General features: G+C 37.0%; 10 non-coding genes across 10 annotated transcripts; all 10 read left to right on the top strand.

Annotated features, from left to right (window-relative positions):
• The first annotated feature begins 84 nt into the window (after positions 1 to 84).
• On the top strand, positions 85 to 156 carry TRNAG-UCC (transfer RNA glycine (anticodon UCC)). Its single transcript has one exon. It is a non-coding gene; the product is annotated as a tRNA-Gly (tRNA).
• Positions 157 to 1084: 928 nt separating this feature from the next.
• On the top strand, positions 1085 to 1156 carry TRNAG-UCC (transfer RNA glycine (anticodon UCC)). The gene has a single exon. It is a non-coding gene; the product is annotated as a tRNA-Gly (tRNA).
• A 929-nt stretch (positions 1157 to 2085) lies between these two features.
• TRNAG-UCC (transfer RNA glycine (anticodon UCC)) lies at positions 2086 to 2157 on the top strand. Its single transcript has one exon. It is a non-coding gene; the product is annotated as a tRNA-Gly (tRNA).
• A 1428-nt stretch (positions 2158 to 3585) lies between these two features.
• TRNAG-UCC (transfer RNA glycine (anticodon UCC)) lies at positions 3586 to 3657 on the top strand. Its single transcript has one exon. It is a non-coding gene; the product is annotated as a tRNA-Gly (tRNA).
• Positions 3658 to 4085: 428 nt separating this feature from the next.
• TRNAG-UCC (transfer RNA glycine (anticodon UCC)) lies at positions 4086 to 4157 on the top strand. Its single transcript has one exon. It is a non-coding gene; the product is annotated as a tRNA-Gly (tRNA).
• Positions 4158 to 5084: 927 nt separating this feature from the next.
• TRNAG-UCC (transfer RNA glycine (anticodon UCC)) lies at positions 5085 to 5156 on the top strand. Its single transcript has one exon. It is a non-coding gene; the product is annotated as a tRNA-Gly (tRNA).
• Positions 5157 to 6588: 1432 nt separating this feature from the next.
• Positions 6589 to 6660, top strand: TRNAG-UCC (transfer RNA glycine (anticodon UCC)). Its single transcript has one exon. It is a non-coding gene; the product is annotated as a tRNA-Gly (tRNA).
• A 3428-nt stretch (positions 6661 to 10088) lies between these two features.
• TRNAG-UCC (transfer RNA glycine (anticodon UCC)) lies at positions 10089 to 10160 on the top strand. The gene has a single exon. It is a non-coding gene; the product is annotated as a tRNA-Gly (tRNA).
• A 928-nt stretch (positions 10161 to 11088) lies between these two features.
• On the top strand, positions 11089 to 11160 carry TRNAG-UCC (transfer RNA glycine (anticodon UCC)). The gene has a single exon. It is a non-coding gene; the product is annotated as a tRNA-Gly (tRNA).
• Positions 11161 to 14588: 3428 nt separating this feature from the next.
• Positions 14589 to 14660, top strand: TRNAG-UCC (transfer RNA glycine (anticodon UCC)). The gene has a single exon. It is a non-coding gene; the product is annotated as a tRNA-Gly (tRNA).
• Positions 14661 to 19532: the final 4872 nt, after the last annotated feature.

Here is a 19532-nt window from a genome sequence, read left to right as displayed (position 1 = left end):
TGCTACAGCGCAGGCTATAAAAATCTTTCAAACAGTTGTTGTGATTTCCATATTGGCCACTATATGCATTTGAAAAGTGCTCAAGCATTGGTGGTATAGTGGTGAGCATAGCTGCCTTCCAAGCAGTTGACCCGGGCTCGATTCCCGGCCAATGCATCCTTTTCCTTATGTGCTGTTTTCGCACTTATAGTTGTTGCTTAAGATATGCTCAGATGACAAGGTCCATAGAAAATGTTAAAATCTTTGAAGAAAGCATGATTCCTTCTTAGCAGATGCCTTTTGATTCCACCACTGCCTGATTAAATATTTGTAAATACATTTTACAAAGTTCACTGAGGTGCCATATGCAAGTAAATCGAAGGTCTTTTCTTTTCTCAGTTTTGATACCACTGTATATCAGTTCAATGGTGCATTAAAACCTTAAGTATGGATGAGCCTAAATCTTGAATTGTGAATGTCATGCAATTTTCCAATTTTGTTTGAATATCTTCCACCAATGGTGCTACAGCGCAGGCTATAAATATCTTTCAAACAGTTGTTGTGATTTCCATATTGGCCACTATATGCATTTGAAAAGTGCTCAAGTATTGGTGGTATAGTGGTGAGCATAGCTGCCTTCCAAGCAGTTGACCCGGGTTCGATTCCTGGCCAATGCATTCTTTTCCTTATGTGCTGTTTTCGCACTTATAGTTGTTGCTTAAGATATGCTCAGATGACAAGGTCCATAAAAAATGTTAAAATCTTTGTAAAAATCATGATTCCTTCTTAGCAGATGACTTTTGATTCCACCACTGCTTGATTAAAGATTTGTAAATACATTTTACAAAGTTCACTGAGGTGCCATATGCAAGTACATCACAGGTCTTTTCTTTTCTCAGTTTTGATACCACTGTATATCAGTTCTATGGTGCATAAAAACCTTAAGTATGGATGAGCCTAAATCTTGAATTGTGAATGTCATGCAATTTTCCAATTTTGTTTGAATATCTTCCACCAATGGTGCTACAGCGCAGGCTATAAATATCTTTCAAACAGTTGTTGTGATTTCCATATTGGCCACTATATGCATTTGAATAGAGCTCATGCATTGGTGGTATAGTGGTGAGCAGAGCTGCCTTCCAAGCAGTTGATCCGGGTTCGATTCCCGGCCAATGCATCCTTTTCCTTATGTGCTGTTTTCGCACTTATAGTTGTTGCTTAAGATATGCTCAGATGACAAGGTCCATAGAAAATGTTAAAATCTTTGTAGAAATCATGATTCCTTCTTAGCAGATTACTTTTGATTCCACCACTGCCTGATTAAAGATTTGTAAATACATTTTACAAAGTTCACTGAGGTGCCATATGCAAGTAAATCGAAGGTCTTTTCTTTTCTCAGTTTTGATACCACTGTATATCAGTTCAATGGTGCATAAAAACCTTAAGTATGGATGAGCCTATATCTTGAATTGTGAATGCCATGCAATTTGCCAATTTTGTTTGAATATCTACCACCAATGGTGCTACAGCGCAGGCTATAAATATCTTTCAAAAAGTTGTTGTGATTTCCATATTGACCACTATATGCATTTGAAAAGCGCTCAAGCATTGGTGGTATAGTGGTGAGCATAGATGCATTCCAAACAGTTAACCCGGGTTCGATTCCCGGCCAATGCATTCTTTTCCTTATGTGCTGTTTTCACACTTATAGTTGTTGCTTAAGATATGCTCAGATGACAAGGTCCATAGAAAATCTTAAAATCTTTGTAGAAATCATGATTCCTTCTTAGCAGATGACTTTTTGATTCCACCTCTGCATGATTAAAGATTTGTAAACACATTTTACAAAGTTCACTGGGGTGCCATATGCAAGTACATCAAAGGTCTTTTCTTTTCTCAGTTTTGATACCACTGTATATCAGTTCTATGGTGCATAAAAACCTTAAGTATGGATGAGCCTAAATCTTGAATTGTGAATGTCATGCAATTTGCCAATTTTGTTTGAATAACTACCACCAATGGTGCTACAGCGCAGGCTATAAAAATCTTTCAAACAGTTGTTGTGATTTCCATATTGGCCACTATATGCATTTGAAAAGTGCTCAAGCATTGGTGGTATAGTGGTGAGCATAGCTGCCTTCCAAGCAGTTGACCCGGGCTCGATTCCCGGCCAATGCATCCTTTTCCTTATGTGCTGTTTTCGCACTTATAGTTGTTGCTTAAGATATGCTCAGATGACAAGGTCTATAGAAAATGTTAAAATCTTTGAAGAAAGCATGATTCCTTCTTAGCAGATGCCTTTTGATTCCACCACTGCCTGATTAAATATTTGTAAATACATTTTACAAAGTTCACTGAGGTGCCATATGCAAGTAAATCGAAGGTCTTTTCTTTTCTCAGTTTTGATACCACTGTATATCAGTTCAATGGTGCATTAAAACCTTAAGTATGGATGAGCCTAAATCTTGAATTGTGAATGTCATGCAATTTTCCAATTTTGTTTGAATATCTTCCACCAATGGTGCTACAGCGCAGGCTATAAATATCTTTCAAACAGTTGTTGTGATTTCCATATTGGCCACTATATGCATTTGAAAAGTGCTCAAGTATTGGTGGTATAGTGGTGAGCATAGCTGCCTTCCAAGCAGTTGACCCGGGTTCGATTCCTGGCCAATGCATTCTTTTCCTTATGTGCTGTTTTCGCACTTATAGTTGTTGCTTAAGATATGCTCAGATGACAAGGTCCATAGAAAATGTTAAAATCTTTGTAAAAATCATGATTCCTTCTTAGCAGATGACTTTTGATTCCACCACTGCTTGATTAAAGATTTGTAAATACATTTTACAAAGTTCACTGAGGTGCCATATGCAAGTACATCACAGGTCTTTTCTTTTCTCAGTTTTGATACCACTGTATATCAGTTCTATGGTGCATAAAAACCTTAAGTATGGATGAGCCTAAATCTTGAATTGTGAATGTCATGCAATTTTCCAATTTTGTTTGAATATCTTCCACCAATGGTGCTACAGCACAGGCTATAAATATCTTTCAAACAGTTTTTGTGATTTCCATATTGGCCACTATATGCATTTGAATAGAGCTCATGCATTGGTGGTATAGTGGTGAGCAGAGCTGCCTTCCAAGCAGTTGACCCAGGTTCGATTCCCGGCCAATGCATCCTTTTCCTTATGTGCTGTTTTCGCACTTATAGTTGTTGCTTAAGATATGCTCAGATGACAAGGTCCATAGAAAATGTTAAAATCTATGTAGAAATCATGATTCCTTCTTAGCAGATTACTTTTGATTCCACCACTGCCTGATTAAAGATTTGTAAATACATTTTACAAAGTTCACTGAGGTGCCATATGCAAGTAAATCGAAGGTCTTTTCTTTTCTCAGTTTTGATACCACTGTATATCAGTTCAATGGTGCATAAAAACCTTAAGTATGGATGAGCCTAAATCTTGAATTGTGAATGTCATGCAATTTTCCAATTTTGTTTGAATATCTTCCACCAATGGTGCTACAGCACAGGCTATAAATATCTTTCAAACAGTTGTTGTGATTTCCATATTGGCCACTATATGCATTTGAATAGAGCTCAAGCATTGGTGGTATAGTGGTGAGCATAGCTGCCTTCCAAGCAGTTGAACTGGGTTCAATTCCCAGCCAATGCATCCTTTTCCTTATGTGCTGTTTTCGCACTTATAGTTGTTGCTTAAGATATGCTCAGATGACAAGGTCCATAGAAAATGTTAAAATCTTTTTAGAAATCTTGATTCCTTCTTAGCAGATTACTTTTGATTCCACCACTGCCTGATTAAAGATTTGTAAATACATTTTACAAAGTTCACTGAGGTGCCATATGCAAGTACATCACAGGTCTTTTCTTTTCTCAGTTTTGATACCACTGTATATCAGTTCTATGGTGCATAAAAACCTTAAGTATGGATGAGCCTAAATCTTGAATTGTGAATGTCATGCAATTTTCCAATTTTGTTTGAATATCTTCCACCAATGGTGCTACAGCACAGGCTATAAATATCTTTCAAACAGTTGTTGTGATTTCCATATTGACCACTATATGCATTTGAAAAGCGCTCAAGCATTGGTGGTATAGTGGTGAGCATAGCTGCATTCCAAGCAGTTGACCCGGGTTCGATTCCCGGCCAATGCATTCTTTTCCTTATGTGCTGTTTTCACACTTATAGTTGTTGCTTAAGATATGCTCAGATGACAAGGTCCATAGAAAATCTTAAAATCTTTTAAAAATCATGATTCCTTCTTAGCAGATGACTTTTGATTCCACCACTGCATGATTAAAGATATGTAAACACATTTTACAAAGTTCACTGAGGTGCCATATGCAAGTACATCAAAGGTCTTTTCTTTTCTCAGTTTTGATACCACTGTATATCAGTTCTATGGTGCATAAAAACCTTAAGTATGGATGAGCCTAAATCTTGAATTGTGAATGTCATGCAATTTGCTAATTTTGTTTGAATAACTACCACCAATGGTGCTACAGCGCAGGCTATAAAAATCTTTCAAACAGTTGTTGTGATTTCCATATTGGCCACTATATGCATTTGAAAAGTGCTCAAGCATTGATGGTATAGTGGTGAGCATAGCTGCTTTCCAAGCAGTTAACCCGGGTTCGATTCCCGGCCAATGCATCCTCTTCCTTATGTGCTGTTTTCGCACTTATAGTTGTTGCTTAAGATATGCTCAGATGACAAGGTCAATAGAAAATGTTAAAATCTTTGTAGAAATCATGATTCCTTCTTAGCAGATGACTTTTGATTCCACCACTGCCTGATTAAAGATATGTAAACACATTTTACAAAGTTCACTGAGGTGCCATATGCAAGTACATCAAAGGTCTTTTCTTTTCTCAGTTTTGATACCACTGTATATCAGTTCAATGATGCATAAAAACCTTAAGTATGGATCAGCCTAAATCTTGAATTGTGAATGCCATGCAATTTGACAATTTTGTTTGAATATCTTCCACCAATGGTGCTACAGCGCAGGCTATAAATATCTTTCAAACAGTTCTTGTGATTTCCATATTGGCCACTATATGCATTTGAAGAGTGCTCAAGCATTGGTGGTATAGTGGTGAGCGTAGCTGCCTTCCAAGCAGTTGACCCGGGTTCGATTCCCGGCCAATGCATCCTTTTCCTTATGTGCTGTTTTCGCACTTATAGTTGTTGCTTAAGATATGCTCAGATGACAAGGTCTATAGAATATGTTAAAATCTTTGAAGAAAGCATGATTCCTTCTTAGCAGATGCCTTTTGATTCCACCACTGCCTGATTAAAGATTTGTAAATACATTTTACAAAGTTCACTGAGGTGCCATATGCAAGTAAATCAAAGGTCTTTTCTTTTCTCAGTTTTGATACCACTATATATCAGTTCAATGGTGCATAAAAACCTTAAGTATGGATGATCCTAAATCTTGAATTGTGAATGTCATGCAATTTTCCAATTTTGTTTGAATATCTTCCACCAATGGTGCTACAGCACAGGCTATAAATATCTTTCAAACAGTTGTTGTGATTTCCATATTGGCCACTATATGCATTGGAAAAGTGCTCAAGCATTGGTGGTATAGTGGTGAGCATAGTTGCCTTCCAAGCAGTTGACCCGGATTCGATTCCCGGCCAATGCTTTCTTTTCCTTATGTGCTGTTTTCGCACTTATAGTTGTTGCTTAAGATATGCTCAGATGACAAGGTCCATAGAAAATGTTAAAATCTTTGTAAAAATCATGATTCCTTCTTAGCAGATGACTTTTGATTCCACCACTGCCTGATTAAAGATTTGTAAATACATTTTACAAAGTTCACTGAGGTGCCATATGCAAGTACATCACAGGTCTTTTCTTTTCTCAGTTTTGATACCACTGTATATCAGTTATATGGTGCATAAAAACCTTAAGTATGGATGAGCCTAAATCTTGAATTGTGAATGTCATGCAATTTTCCAATTTTGTTTGAATATCTTCCACCAATGGTGCTACAGCGCAGGCTATAAATATCTTTCAAACAGTTGTTGTGATTTCCATATTGGCCACTATATGCATTTGAAAAGTGCTCAAGCATTGGTGGTATAGTGGTGAGCATTGCTGCCTTCCAAACAGTTGACCCGGGTTCGATTCCCGGCCACTGCATCCTTTTCCTTATGTGCTGTTTTCGCACTTATAGTTGTTGCTTAAGATATGCTCAGATGACAAGGTCCATAGAAAATGTTAAAATCTTTGTAAAAATCATGATTCCTTCTTAGCAGATGACTTTTGATTCCACCACTGCCTGATTAAAGATTTGTAAACACATTTTACAAAGTTCACTGAGGTGCCATATGCAAGTAAATCGAAGGTCTTTTCTTTTCTCAGTTTTGATACCACTGTATATCAGTTCAATGGTGCATAAAAACCTTAAGTATGGATGAGCCTAAATCTTGAATTGTGAATGTCATGCAATTTGCCAATTTTGTTTGAATATCTTCCACCAATGGTGCTACATACAGCGCAGGCTATAAATATCTTTCAAACAGTTGTTGTGATTTCCATATTGGCCACTATATGCATTTAAAAAGAGCTCAAGCATTGGTGGTATAGTGGTGAGCATAGCTGCCTTCCAAGCAGTTGACTCGGGTTCGATTCCCGGCCAATGCATTCTTTTCCTTATGTGCTGTTTTCACACTTATAGTTGTTTCTGAAGATATGCTTAGATGACAAGGTCCATAGAAAATGTTAAAATATTTGTAGAAATCATGATTCATTCTTAGCAGATGACTTTTGATTCCACCACTGCATGATTAAAGATTTGTAAACACATTTTACAAAGTTCACTGAGGTGCCATATGCAAGTAAATCGAAGGTATTTTCTTTTCTCAGTTTTGATACCACTGTATATCAGTTCAATGATGCATAAAAACCTTAAGTATGGATGAGCCTAAATCTTGAATTGTGAATGTCATGCAATTTGCCAATTTTGTTTGAATATCTTCCACCAATGGTGCTACAGCGCAGGCTATAAATATCTTTCAAACAGTTGTTGTGATTTCCATATTGGCCACTATATGCATTTGAAAAGTGCTCAAGCATTGGTGGTATAGTGGTGAGCATAGCTGCCTTCCAAGCAGTCAACCCGGGTTAGATTCCAGGCCAATTCATCCTTTTCCTTATGTGCTGTTTTCGCACTTATAGTTGTTGCTTAAGATATGCTCAGATGACAAGGTCCATAGGAAATGTTAAAATCTTTGTAGAAATCATGATTCCTTCTTAGCAGATGACTTTTGATTCCACCACTGCCTGATTAAAGATTTGTAAACACATTTTCCAAAGTTCACTGAGGTGCCATATGCAAGTAAATCGAAGGTCTTTTCTTTTCTCAGTTTTGATACCACTGTATATCAGTTCAATGGTGCATAAAAACCTTAAGCATGGATGAACCTAAATCTTGAATTGTGAATGTCATGCAATTTGCCAATTTTGTTTAAATATCTACCACCAATGGTGCTACAGCGCAGGCAATAAATATCTTTCAAACAGTTGTTGTGATTTCCATATTGGCCACAATATGCACTTGAAAAGTGCTCAAGCATTGGTGGTATAGTGGTGAGCATATCTGCCTTCCAAGCAGTTGACCAGGGATCGATTCCCGGCCAATACATTCTTTTCCTTATGTGCTGTTTTCACACTTATAGTTGTTGCTTAAGATATGCTCAGATGACAAGGTCCATAGAAAATTTTAAATTCTTTGTAGAAATCATGATTCCTTCTTAGCAGATGACTTTTGATTCCACCACATCTTGATTAAAGATTTGTAAATATATTTTACAAAGTTCACTGAGGTGCCATATGCAAGTACATCAAAGGTCTTTTCTTTTCTCAGTTTTGATACCACTGTATATCAGTTCTATGGTGCAAAAAAACCCTAAGTATGGATGAGCCTAAATCTTGAATTGTGAATGTCATGCAATTTGCCAATTTTGTTTGAATATCTTCCACCAATGGTGCTACAGCGCAGGCTATAAATATCTTTCAAACAGTTGTTGTGATTTCCATATTGGACACTATATGCATTTGAAAAGTGCTCAAGCATTGGTGGTATAGTGGTGAGCATAGCTGCCTTCCAAGCAGTTGACCCGGGTTAGGTTCCCGGCCAATTCATCCTTTTCCTTATGTGCTGTTTTCGCACTTATAGTTGTTGCTTAAGATATGCTCAGATGACAAGGTCCATAGGAAATGTTAAAATCTTTGTAGAAATCATGATTCCTTCTTAGCAGATGACTTTTGATTCCACCACTGCCTGATTAAAGATTTGTAAACACATTTTACAAAGTTCACTGAGGTGCCATATGCAAGTACATCAAAGGTCTTTTCTTTTCTCAGTTTTGATACCACTGTATATCAGTTCAATGGTGCATAAAAACCTTAAGTATGGATGAGCCTAAATCTTGAATTGTGAATGTCATGCAATTTTCCAATTATGTTTAAATATCTACCACCAATGGTGCTACAGCACAGGCTATAAATATCTTTCAAACAGTTGTTGTGATTTCCATATTGGCCACAATATGCACTTGAAAAGTGCTCAAGCATTGGTGGTATAGTGGTGAGCATAGCTTCCTTCCAAGCAGTTGACCCGGGTTCGATTCCCGGCCAATACATTCTTTTCCTTATGTGCTGTTTTCACACTTTTAGTTGTTGCTTAAGATATGCTCAGATGACAAGGTCCATAGAAATTTTTTAATTCTTTGTAGAAATCATGATTCCTTCTTAGCAGATGACTTTTGATTCCACCACTGCTTGATTAAAGATTTGTAAATATATTTTACAAAGTTCACTGAGGTGCCATATGCAAGTACATCAAAGGTCTTTTCTTTTCTCAGTTTTGATACCACTGTATATCAGTTCAATGGTGCATAAAAACCTTAAGTATGGATGAGCCTAAATCTTGAATTGTGAATGCCATGCAATTTGACAATTTTGTTTGAATATCTTCCACCAATGGTGCTACAGCGCAGGCTATAAATATCTTTCAAACAGTTGTTGTGATTTCCATATTGGCCACTATGTGCATTTGAAAAGTGCTCAATCATTGGTGGTATAGTGGTGAGCATAGCTGCCTTCCAAGCAGTTGGCCTGGGTTTGATTCCTGGCCAATGCATCCTTTTCCTTATGTGCTGTTTTCGCACTTATAGTTGTTGCTTAAGATATGCTCAGATGACAAGGTCCATAGAAAGTGTTAAAATCTTTGTATAAATCATGATTCCTTCTTAGCAGATTACTTTTGATTCCACCACTGCCTGATTAAAGATTTGTAAACACATTTTACAAAGTTCACTGAGGTGCCATATGCAAGTACATCAAAGGTCTTTTCTTTTCTCAGTTTTGATACCACTGTATATCAGTTCAATGGTGCATAAAAACCTTAAGTATGGATGAGCCTAAATCTTGAATTGTGAATGTCATGCAATTTGCCAATTTTGTTTGAATATCTTCCACCAATGGTGCTACAGCGCAGGCTATAAATATCTTTCAAACAGTTGTTGTGATTTCCATATTGGCCACTATATGCATTTGAAAAGTGCTCAAGCATTGGTGGTATAGGGGTGAGCATAGCTGCCTACCAAGCAGTTGACCCGTGTTCGATTCCCGGCCAATTCATCCTTTTCCTTATGTGCTGTTTTCGCACTTATAGTTGTTGCTTAAGATATGCTCAGATGACAAGGTCCATAGGAAATGTTAAAATCTTTGTAGAAATCATGATTCCTTCTTAGCAGATGACTTTTGATTCCACCACTGCCTGATTAAAGATTTGTAAACACATTTTACAAAGTTCACTGAGGTGCCATATGCAAGTACATCAAAGGTCTTTTCTTTTCTCAGTTTTGATACCACTGTATATCAGTTCAATGGTGCATAAAAACCTTAAGTATGGATGAGCCTAAATCTTGAATTGTGAATGTCATGCAATTTGCCAATTTTGTTTGAATATCTTCCACCAATGGTGCTACAGTGCAGGCTATAAATATCTTTCAAACAGTTGTTGTGATTTCCATATTGGCCACTATATGCATTTGAAAAGTGCTCAAGCATTGGTGGTATAGGGGTGAGCATAGCTGCCTTCCAAGCAGTCGACCCGGGTTCGATTCCCGGCCAATGCATCCTTTTCCTTATGTGCTGTTTTCGCACTTATAGTTGTTGCTTAAGATATGCTCAGATGACAAGGTCCATAGGAAATGTTAAAATCTTTGTAGAAATCATGATTCCTTCTTAGCAGATGACTTTTGATTCCACCACTGCCTGATTAAAGATTTGTAAACACATTTTACAAAGTTCACTGAGGTGCCATATGCAAGTACATCAAAGGTCTTTTCTTTTCTCAGTTTTGATACCACTGTATATCAGTTCAATGGTGCATAAAAACCTTAAGTATGGATAAGCCTAAATCTTGAATTGTGAATGTCATGCAATTTGCCAATTTTGTTTAAATATCTACCACCAATGGTGCTACAGTGCAGGCTATAAATATCTTTCAAACAGTTGTTGTGATTTCCATATTGGCCACAATATGCACTTGAAAAGTGCTCAAGCATTGGTGGTATAGTGGTGAGCATAGCTGCCTTCCAAGCAGTTGACCCGGGATCGATTCCCGGCCAATACTTTCTTTTCCTTATGTGCTGTTTTCACACTTATAGTTGTTGCTAAAGATATGCTCAGATGACAAGGTCCATAGAAAATTTTAAATTCTTTGTAGAAATCATGATTCCTTCTTAGCAGATGACTTTTGATTCCACCACTGCCTGATTAAAGATTTGTAAACACATTTTACAAAGTTCACTGAGGTGCCATATGCAAGTACATCAAAGATCTTTTCTTTTCTCAGTTTTGATACCGCTGTATATCAGTACAATGGTGCATAAAAACCTTAAGTATGGATGAGCCTAAATCTTGAATTGTGAATGTCATGCAATTTGCTAATTTTGTTTAAATATCTACCACCAATGGTGCTACAGCGCAGGCTATAAATATCTTTCAAACAGTTGTTGTGATTTCCATATTGGCCACAATATGCGCTTGAAAAGTGCTCAAGCATTGGTGGTATAGTGGTGAGCATAGCTGCCTTCCAAGCAGTTGACCCGGGATCGATTCCCGGCCAATACTTTCTTTTCCTTATGTGCTGTTTTCACACTTATAGTTGTTGCTTAAGATATGCTCAGATGACAAGGTCCATAGAAAATTTTAAATTCTTTGTAGAAATCATGATTCCTTCTTAGCAGATGACTTTTGATTCCACCACTGCCTGATTAAAGATTTGTAAACACATTTTACAAAGTTCACTGAGGTGCCATATGCAAGTACATCAAAGGTCTTTTCTTTTCTCAGTTTTGATACCACTGTATATCAGTTCAATGGTGCATAAAAACCTTAAGCATGGATGAGCCTAAATCTTGAATTGTGAATGTCATGCAATTTGCCAATTTTGTTTAAATATCTACCACCAATGGTGCTACAGCGCAGGCTATAAATATCTTTCAAACAGTTGTTGTGATTTCCATATTGGCCACAATATGCACTTGAAAAGTGCTCAAGCATTGGTGGTATAGTGGTGAGCATAGATGCCTTCCAAGCAGTTGACCTGGGTTAGATTCCCGGCCAATACATTCTTTTCCTTATGTGCTGTTTTCACACTTATAGTTGTTGCTTAAGATATGCTCAGATGACAAGGTCCATAGAAAATTTTAAATTCTTTGTAGAAATCATGATTCCTTCTTAGCAGATGACTTTTGATTCCACCACTGCCTGATTAAAGATTTGTAAACACATTTTACAAAGTTCACTGAGGTGCCATATGCAAGTACATCAAAGATCTTTTCTTTTCTCAGTTTTGATACCGCTGTATATCAGTACAATGGTGCATAAAAACCTTAAGTATGGATGAGCCTAAATCTTGAATTGTGAATGTCATGCAATTTGCCAATTTTGTTTAAATATCTACCACCAATGGTGCTACAGCGCAGGCTATAAATATCTTTCAAACAGTTGTTGTGATTTCCATATTGGCCACAATATGCGCTTAAAAAGTGCTCAAGCATTGGTGGTATAGTGGTGAGCATAGCTGCCTTCCAAGCAGTTGACCTGGGATCGATTCCCGGCCAATACATTCTTTTCCTTATGTGCTGTTTTCACACTTATAGTTGTTGCTTAAGATATGCTCAGATGACAAGGTCCATAGAAAATTTTAAATTCTTTGTAGAAATCATGATTCCTTCTTAGCAGATGACTTTTGATTCCACCACTGCCTGATTAAAGATTTGTAAACACATTTTACAAAGTTCACTGAGGTGCCATATGCAAGTACATCAAAGGTCTTTTCTTTTCTCAGTTTTGATACCACTGTATATCAGTTCAATGGTGCATAAAAACCTTAAGCATGGATGAGCCTAAATCTTGAATTGTGAATGTCATGCAATTTGCCAATTTTGTTTAAATATCTACCACCAATGGTGCTACAGCGCAGGCTATAAATATCTTTCAAACAGTTGTTGTGATTTCCATATTGGCCACAATATGCACTTGAAAAGTGCTCAAGCATTGGTCGTATAGTGGTGAGCATAGATGCCTTCCAAGCAGTTGACCTGGGTTAGATTCCCGGCCAATACATTCTTTTCCTTATGTGCTGTTTTCACACTTATAGTTGTTGCTTAAGATATGCTCAGATGACAAGGTCCATAGAAAATTTTAAATTCTTTGTAGAAATCATGATTCCTTCTTAGCAGATGACTTTTGATTCCACCACTGCTTGATTAAAGATTTGTAAATATATTTTACAAAGTTCACTGAGGTGCCATATGCAAGTACATCAAAGGTCTTTTCTTTTCTCAGTTTTGATACCACTGTATATCAGTTCTATGGTGCATAAAAACCTTAAGTATGGATGAGCCTAAATCTTGAATTGTGAATGTCATGCAATTTGCCAATTTTGTTTGAATATCTTCCACCAATGGTGCTACAGCGCAGGCTATAAATATCTTTCAAACAGTTGTTGTGATTTCCATATTGGCCACAATATGCATTTGAAAAGTGCTCAAGCATTGGTGGTATAGTGGTGAGCAAAGCTTTCTTCCAAGCAATTGACCCGGGTTCGATTCCCGGCCTTTTCATCCTTTTCCTTATGTGCTGTTTTCGCACTTATAGTTGTTGCTTAAGATATGCTCAGATGACAAGGTCCATAGAAAATTTTAAATTCTTTGTAGAAATCATGATTCCTTCTTAGCAGATGACTTTTGATTCCACCACTGCCTGATTAAAGATTTGTAAACACATTTTACAAAGTTCACTGAGGTGCCATATGCAAGTACATCAAAGGTCTTTTCTTTTCTCAGTTTTGATACCAGTGTATATCAGTTCTATGGTGCATAAAAACCTTAAGTATGGATGAGCCTAAATCTTGAATTGTGAATGTAATGCAATTTGCCAATTTTGTTTGAATATCTTCCACCAATGGTGCTACAGCGCAGGCTATAAATATCTTTCAAACAGTTGTTGTGATTTCCATATTGGCCACTATATGCATTTGAAAAGTGCTCAAGCATTGGTGTTATAGTGGTGAGCATAGCTGTCTTCCAAGCAGTTGACCCGGGTTCGATTCCCGGCTAATTCATCCTTTTCCTTATGTGCTGTTTTCGCACTTATAGTTGTTGCTTAAGATATGCTCAGATGACAAGGTCCATAGGAAATGTTAAAATCTTTGTAGAAATCATGATTCCTTCTTAGCAGATGACTTTTGATTCCACCACTGCCTGATTAAAGATTTGTAAACACATTTTACAAAGTTCACTGAGGTGCCATATGCAAGTACATCAAAGGTCTTTTCTTTTCTCAGTTTTGATACCAGTGTATATCAGTTCAATGGTGCATAAAAACCTTAAGTATGGATGAGCCTAAATCTTAAATTGATAATGTCATGCAATTTGCCAATTTTGTTTAAATATCTACCACCAATGGTGCTACAGCGCAGGCTATAAATATCTTTCAAACAGTTGTTGTGATTTCCATGTTGGCCACAATATGCACTTGAAAGCTGCTCAAGCATTGGTGTTATAGTGGTGAGCATATCTTCCTTCCAAGCAGTTTATCCGGGTTCGATTCCCGGCCAATACATTCTTTTCCTTATGTGCTGCTTTTACACTTATAGTTGTTGCTTAAGATATGCTCAGATGACAAGGTCCATAGAAAATTTTAAATTCTTTGTAGAAATCATGATTCATACTTAGCAGATGACTTTTGATTCCACCACTGCTTGATTAAAGATTTGTAAATATATTTTACAAAGTTCACTGAGGTGCCATATGCAAGTACATCAAAGGTCTTTTCTTTTCTCAGTTTTGATACCAGTGTATATCAGTTCAATGGTGCATAAAAACCTTAAGTATGGATGAGCCTAAATCTTGAATTGTGAATGCCATGCAATTTGACAATTTTGTTTGAATATCTTCCACCAATGGTGCTACAGCGCAGGCTATAAATATCTTTCAAACAGTTGTTGTGATTTCCATATTGGACACTATATGCATTTGAAGAGTGCTCAAGCATTGGTGGTATAGTGGTGAGCATAGCTGCCTTCCAAGCAGTTGACCCGGGTTCGATTCCCGGCCAATTCATCCTTTTCCTTTTGTGCTGTTTTCGCACTTATAGTTGTTGCTTAAGATATGCTCAGATGACAAGGTCCATAGGAAATGTTAAAATATTTGTAGAAATCATGATTCCTTCTTAGCAGATGACTTTTGATTCCACCACTGCCTGATTAAAGATTTGTAAACACATTTTACAAAGTTCACTGAGGTGCCATATGCAAGTACATCAAAGGTCTTTTCTTTTCTCAGTTTTGAAACCAGTGTATATCAGTTCAATGGTGCATAAAAACCTTAAGTATGGATGAGCCTAAATCTTGAATTGTGAATGTCATGCAATTTGCCAATTTTGTTTAAATATCTACCACCAATGGTGCTACAGCGCAGGCTATAAATATCTTTCAAACAGTTGTTGTGATTTCCATATTGGCCACAATATGCACGTGGAAAGTGCTCAAGCATTGGTGGTATAGTGGTGAGCATAGCTTCCTTCCAAGCAGTTGACCCGGGTTCGATTCCCGGCCAATACATTCTTTTCCTTATGTGCTGTTTTCACACTTATAGTTGTTGCTTAAGATATGCTCAGATGACAAGGTCCATAGAAAATTTTTAATTCTTTGTAGAAATCATGATTCCTTCTTAGCAGATGACTTTTGATTCCACCACTGCTTGATTAAAGATTTGTAAATATATTTTACAAAGTTCACTGAGGTGCCATATGCAAGTACATCAAAGTTCTTTTCTTTTCTCAGTTTTGATACCACTGTATATCAGTTCAATGGTGCATAAAAACCTTAAGTATGGATGAGCCTAAATCTTGAATTGTGAATGCCATGCAATTTGACAATTTTGTTTGAATATCTTCCACCAATGGTGCTACAGCGCAGGCTATAAATATCTTTCAAACAGTTGTTGTGATTTCCATATTGGCCACTATATGCATTTGAAAAGTGCTCAAGCATTGGTGCTATAGTGGTGAGCATAGCTGTCTTCCAAGCAGTTGACCCGGGTTCGATTCCCGGCCAATTCATCCTTTTCCTTATGTGCTGTTTTCGCACTTATAGTTGTTGCTTAAGATATGCTCAGATGACAAGGTCCATAGGAAATGTTAAAATCTTTGTAGAAATCATGATTCCTTCTTAGCAGATGACTTTTGATTCCACCACTGCCTGATTAAAGATTTGTAAACACATTTTACAAAGTTCACTGAGGTGCCATATGCAAGTACATCAAAGGTCTTTTCTTTTCTCAGTTTTGATACCAGTGTATATCAGTTCAATGGTGCATAAAAACCTCAAGTATGGATAAGCCTAAATCTTGAATTGATAATGTCATGCAATTTGCCAATTTTGTTTAAATATCTACCACCAATGGTGCTACAGCGCAGGCTATAAATATCTTTCAAACAGTTGTTGTGATTTCCATATTGGCCACAATATGCACTTGAAAACTGCTCAAGCATTGGTGGTATAGTGGTGAGCATATCTTCCTTCCAAGCAGTTTACCCGGGTTCGATTCCCGGCCAATACATTCTTTTTCTTATGTGCTGCTTTCACACTTATAGTTGTTGCTTAAGATATGCTCAGATGACAAGGTCCATAGAAAATTTTAAATTCTTTGTAGAAATCATGATTCATACTTAGCAGATGACTTTTGATTCCACCACTGCTTGATTAAAGATTTGTAAATATATTTTACAAAGTTCACTGAGGTGCCATATGCAAGTACATCAAAGGTCTTTTCTTTTCTCAGTTTTGATACCACTGTATATCAGTTCAATGGTGCATAAAAACCTTAAGTATGGATGAGCCTAAATCTTGAATTGTGAATGCCATGCAATTTGACAATTTTGTTTGAATATCTTCCACCAATGGTGCTACAGCGCAGGCTATAAATATCTTTCAAACAGTTGTTGTGATTTCCATATTGGACACTATATGCATTTGAAAAGTGCTCAAGCATTGGTGGTATAGTGGTGAGCATAGCTGCATTCCAAGCAGTTGACCCGGGTTCGATTCCTGGCCAATTCATCCTTTTCCTTATGTGCTGTTTTCGCACTTATAGTTGTTGCTTAAGATATGCTCAGATGACAAGGTCCATAGGAAATGTTAAAATCTTTGTAGAAATCATGATTCCTTCTTAGCAGATGACTTTTGATTCCACCACTGCCTGATTAAAGATTTGTAAACACATTTTACAAAGTTCACTGAGGTGCCATATGCAAGTACATCAAAGGTATTTTCTTTTCTCAGTTTTGATACCAGTGTATATCAGTTCAATGGTGCATAAAAACCTTAAGTATGGATGAGCCTAAATCTTGAATTGTGAATGTCATGCAATTTGCCAATTTTGTTTAAATATCTACCACCAATGGTGCTACAGCGCAGGCTATAAATATCTTTCAAACAGTTGTTGTGATTTCCATATTGGCCACAATATGCACGTGAAAAGTGCTCAAGCATTGGTGGTATAGTGGTGAGCATAGCTTCCTTCCAAGCAGTTGACCCGGGTTCGATTCCCGGCCAATACATTCTTTTCCTTATGTGCTGTTTTCACACTTATAGTTGTTGCTTAAGATATGCTCAGATGACAAGGTCCATAGAACATTTTTAATTCTTTGTAGAAATCATGATTCCTTCTTAGCAGATGACTTTTGATTCCACCACTGCTTGATTAAAGATTTGTAAATATATTTTACAAAGTTCACTGAGGTGCCATATGCAAGTACATCAAAGGTCTTTTCTTTTCTCAGTTTTGATACCACTGTATATCAGTTCAATGGTGCATAAAAACCTTAAGTATGGATGAGCCTAAATCTTGAATTGTGAATGCCATGCAATTTGACAATTTTGTTTGAATATCTTCCACCAATGGTGCTACAGCGCAGGCTATAAATATCTTTCAAACAGTTGTTGTGTTTTCCATATTGGACACTATATGCATTTGAAGAGTGCTCAAGCATTGGTGGTATAGTGGTGAGCATAGCTGCCTTCCAAGCAATTGACCCGGGTTCGATTCCCGGCCAATTCATCCTTTTCCTTTTGTGCTGTTTTCGCACTTATAGTTGTTGCTTAAGATATGCTCAGATGACAAGGTCCATAGGAAACGTTAAAATCTTTGTAGAAATCATGATTCCTTCTTAGCAGATGACTTTTGATTCCACCACTGCCTGATTAAAGATTTGTAAACACATTTTACAAAGTTCACTGAGGTGCCATATGCAAGTACATCAAAGGTCTTTTCTTTTCTCAGTTTTGAAACCAGTGTATATCAGTTCAATGGTGCATAAAAACCTTAAGTATGGATGAGCCTAAATCTTGAAATGTGAATGTCATGCAATTTGCCAATTTTGTTTAAATATCTACCACCAATGGTGCTACAGCGCAGGCTATAAATATCTTTCAAACAGTTGTTGTGATTTCCATATTGGCCACAATATGCACGTGAAAAGTACTCAAGCATTGGTGGTATAGTGGTGAGCATCGCTTCCTTCCAAGCAGTTGACCCGGGTTCGATTCCCGGCCAATACATTCTTTTCCTTATGTGCTGTTTTCACACTTATAGTTGTTGCTTAAGATATGCTCAGATGACAAGGTCCATAGAAAATTTTTAATTCTTTGTAGAAATCATGATTCCTTCTTAGCAGATGACTTTTGATTCCACCACTGCTTGATTAAAGATTTGTAAATATATTTTACAAAGTTCACTGGGGTGCCATATGCAAGTACATCAAAGTTCTTTTCTTTTCTCAGTTTTGATACCACTGTATATCAGTTCAATGGTGCATAAAAACCTTAAGTATGGATGAGCCTAAATCTTGAATTGTGAATGCCATGCAATTTGACAATTTTGTTTGAATATCTTCCACCAATGGTGCTACAGCGCAGGCTATAAATATCTTTCAAACAGTTGTTGTGATTTCCATATTGGCCACTATATGCATTTGAAAAGTGCTCAAGCATTGGTGTTATAGTGGTGAGCATAGCTGTCTTCCAAGCAGTTGACCCGGGTTCGATTCCCAGCCAATTCATCCTTTTCCTTATGTGCTGTTTTCGCACTTATAGTTGTTGCTTAAGATATGCTCAGATGACAAGGTCCATAGGAAATGTTAAAATCTTTGTAGAAATCATGATTCCTTCTTAGCAGATGACTTTTGATTCAACCACTGCCTGATTAAAGATTTGTAAACACATTTTACAAAGTTCACTGAGGTGCCATATGCAAGTACATCAAAGGTCTTTTCTTTTCTCAGTTTTGATACCAGTGTATATCAGTTCAATGGTGCATAAAAACCTTAAGTATGGATGAGCCTAAATCTTGAATTGTGAATGTCATGCAATTTGCCAATTTTGTTTAAATATCTACCACCAATGGTGCTACAGCGCAGGCTATACATATCTTTCAAACAGTTGTTGTGATTTCCATATTGGCCACAATATGCACTTGAAAACTGCTCAAGCATTGGTGGTATAGTGGTGAGCATATCTTCCTTCCAAGCAGTTTACCCGGGTTCGATTCCCGGCCAATACATTCTTTTCCTTATGTGCTGCTTTCACACTTATAGTTGTTGCTTAAGATATGCTCAGATGACAAGGTCCATAGAAAATTTTAAATTCTTTGTAGAAATCATGATTCCTACTTAGCAGATGACTTTTGATTCCACCACTGCTTGATTAAAGATTTGTAAATACATTTTACAAAGTTCACTGAGGTGCCATATGCAAGTACATCAAAGGTCTTTTCTTTTCTCAGTTTTGATACCACTGTATATCAGTTCTATGGTGCATAAAAACCTTAAGTATGGATGAGCCTAAATCTTGAATTGTGAATGTCATGCAATTTGCCAATTTTGTTTGAATATCTTCCACCAATGGTGCTACAGCGCAGGCTATAAATAGCTTT

Source organism: Pseudophryne corroboree, chromosome 4, assembly GCF_028390025.1.
Source record: "Pseudophryne corroboree isolate aPseCor3 chromosome 4, aPseCor3.hap2, whole genome shotgun sequence".
NCBI classification, from domain to species: Eukaryota; Metazoa; Chordata; class Amphibia; order Anura; family Myobatrachidae; genus Pseudophryne; species Pseudophryne corroboree.
The sequence above is the reverse complement of the archived record's forward strand: the minus strand, read 5'-3'. Positions and strand labels throughout refer to the sequence as shown.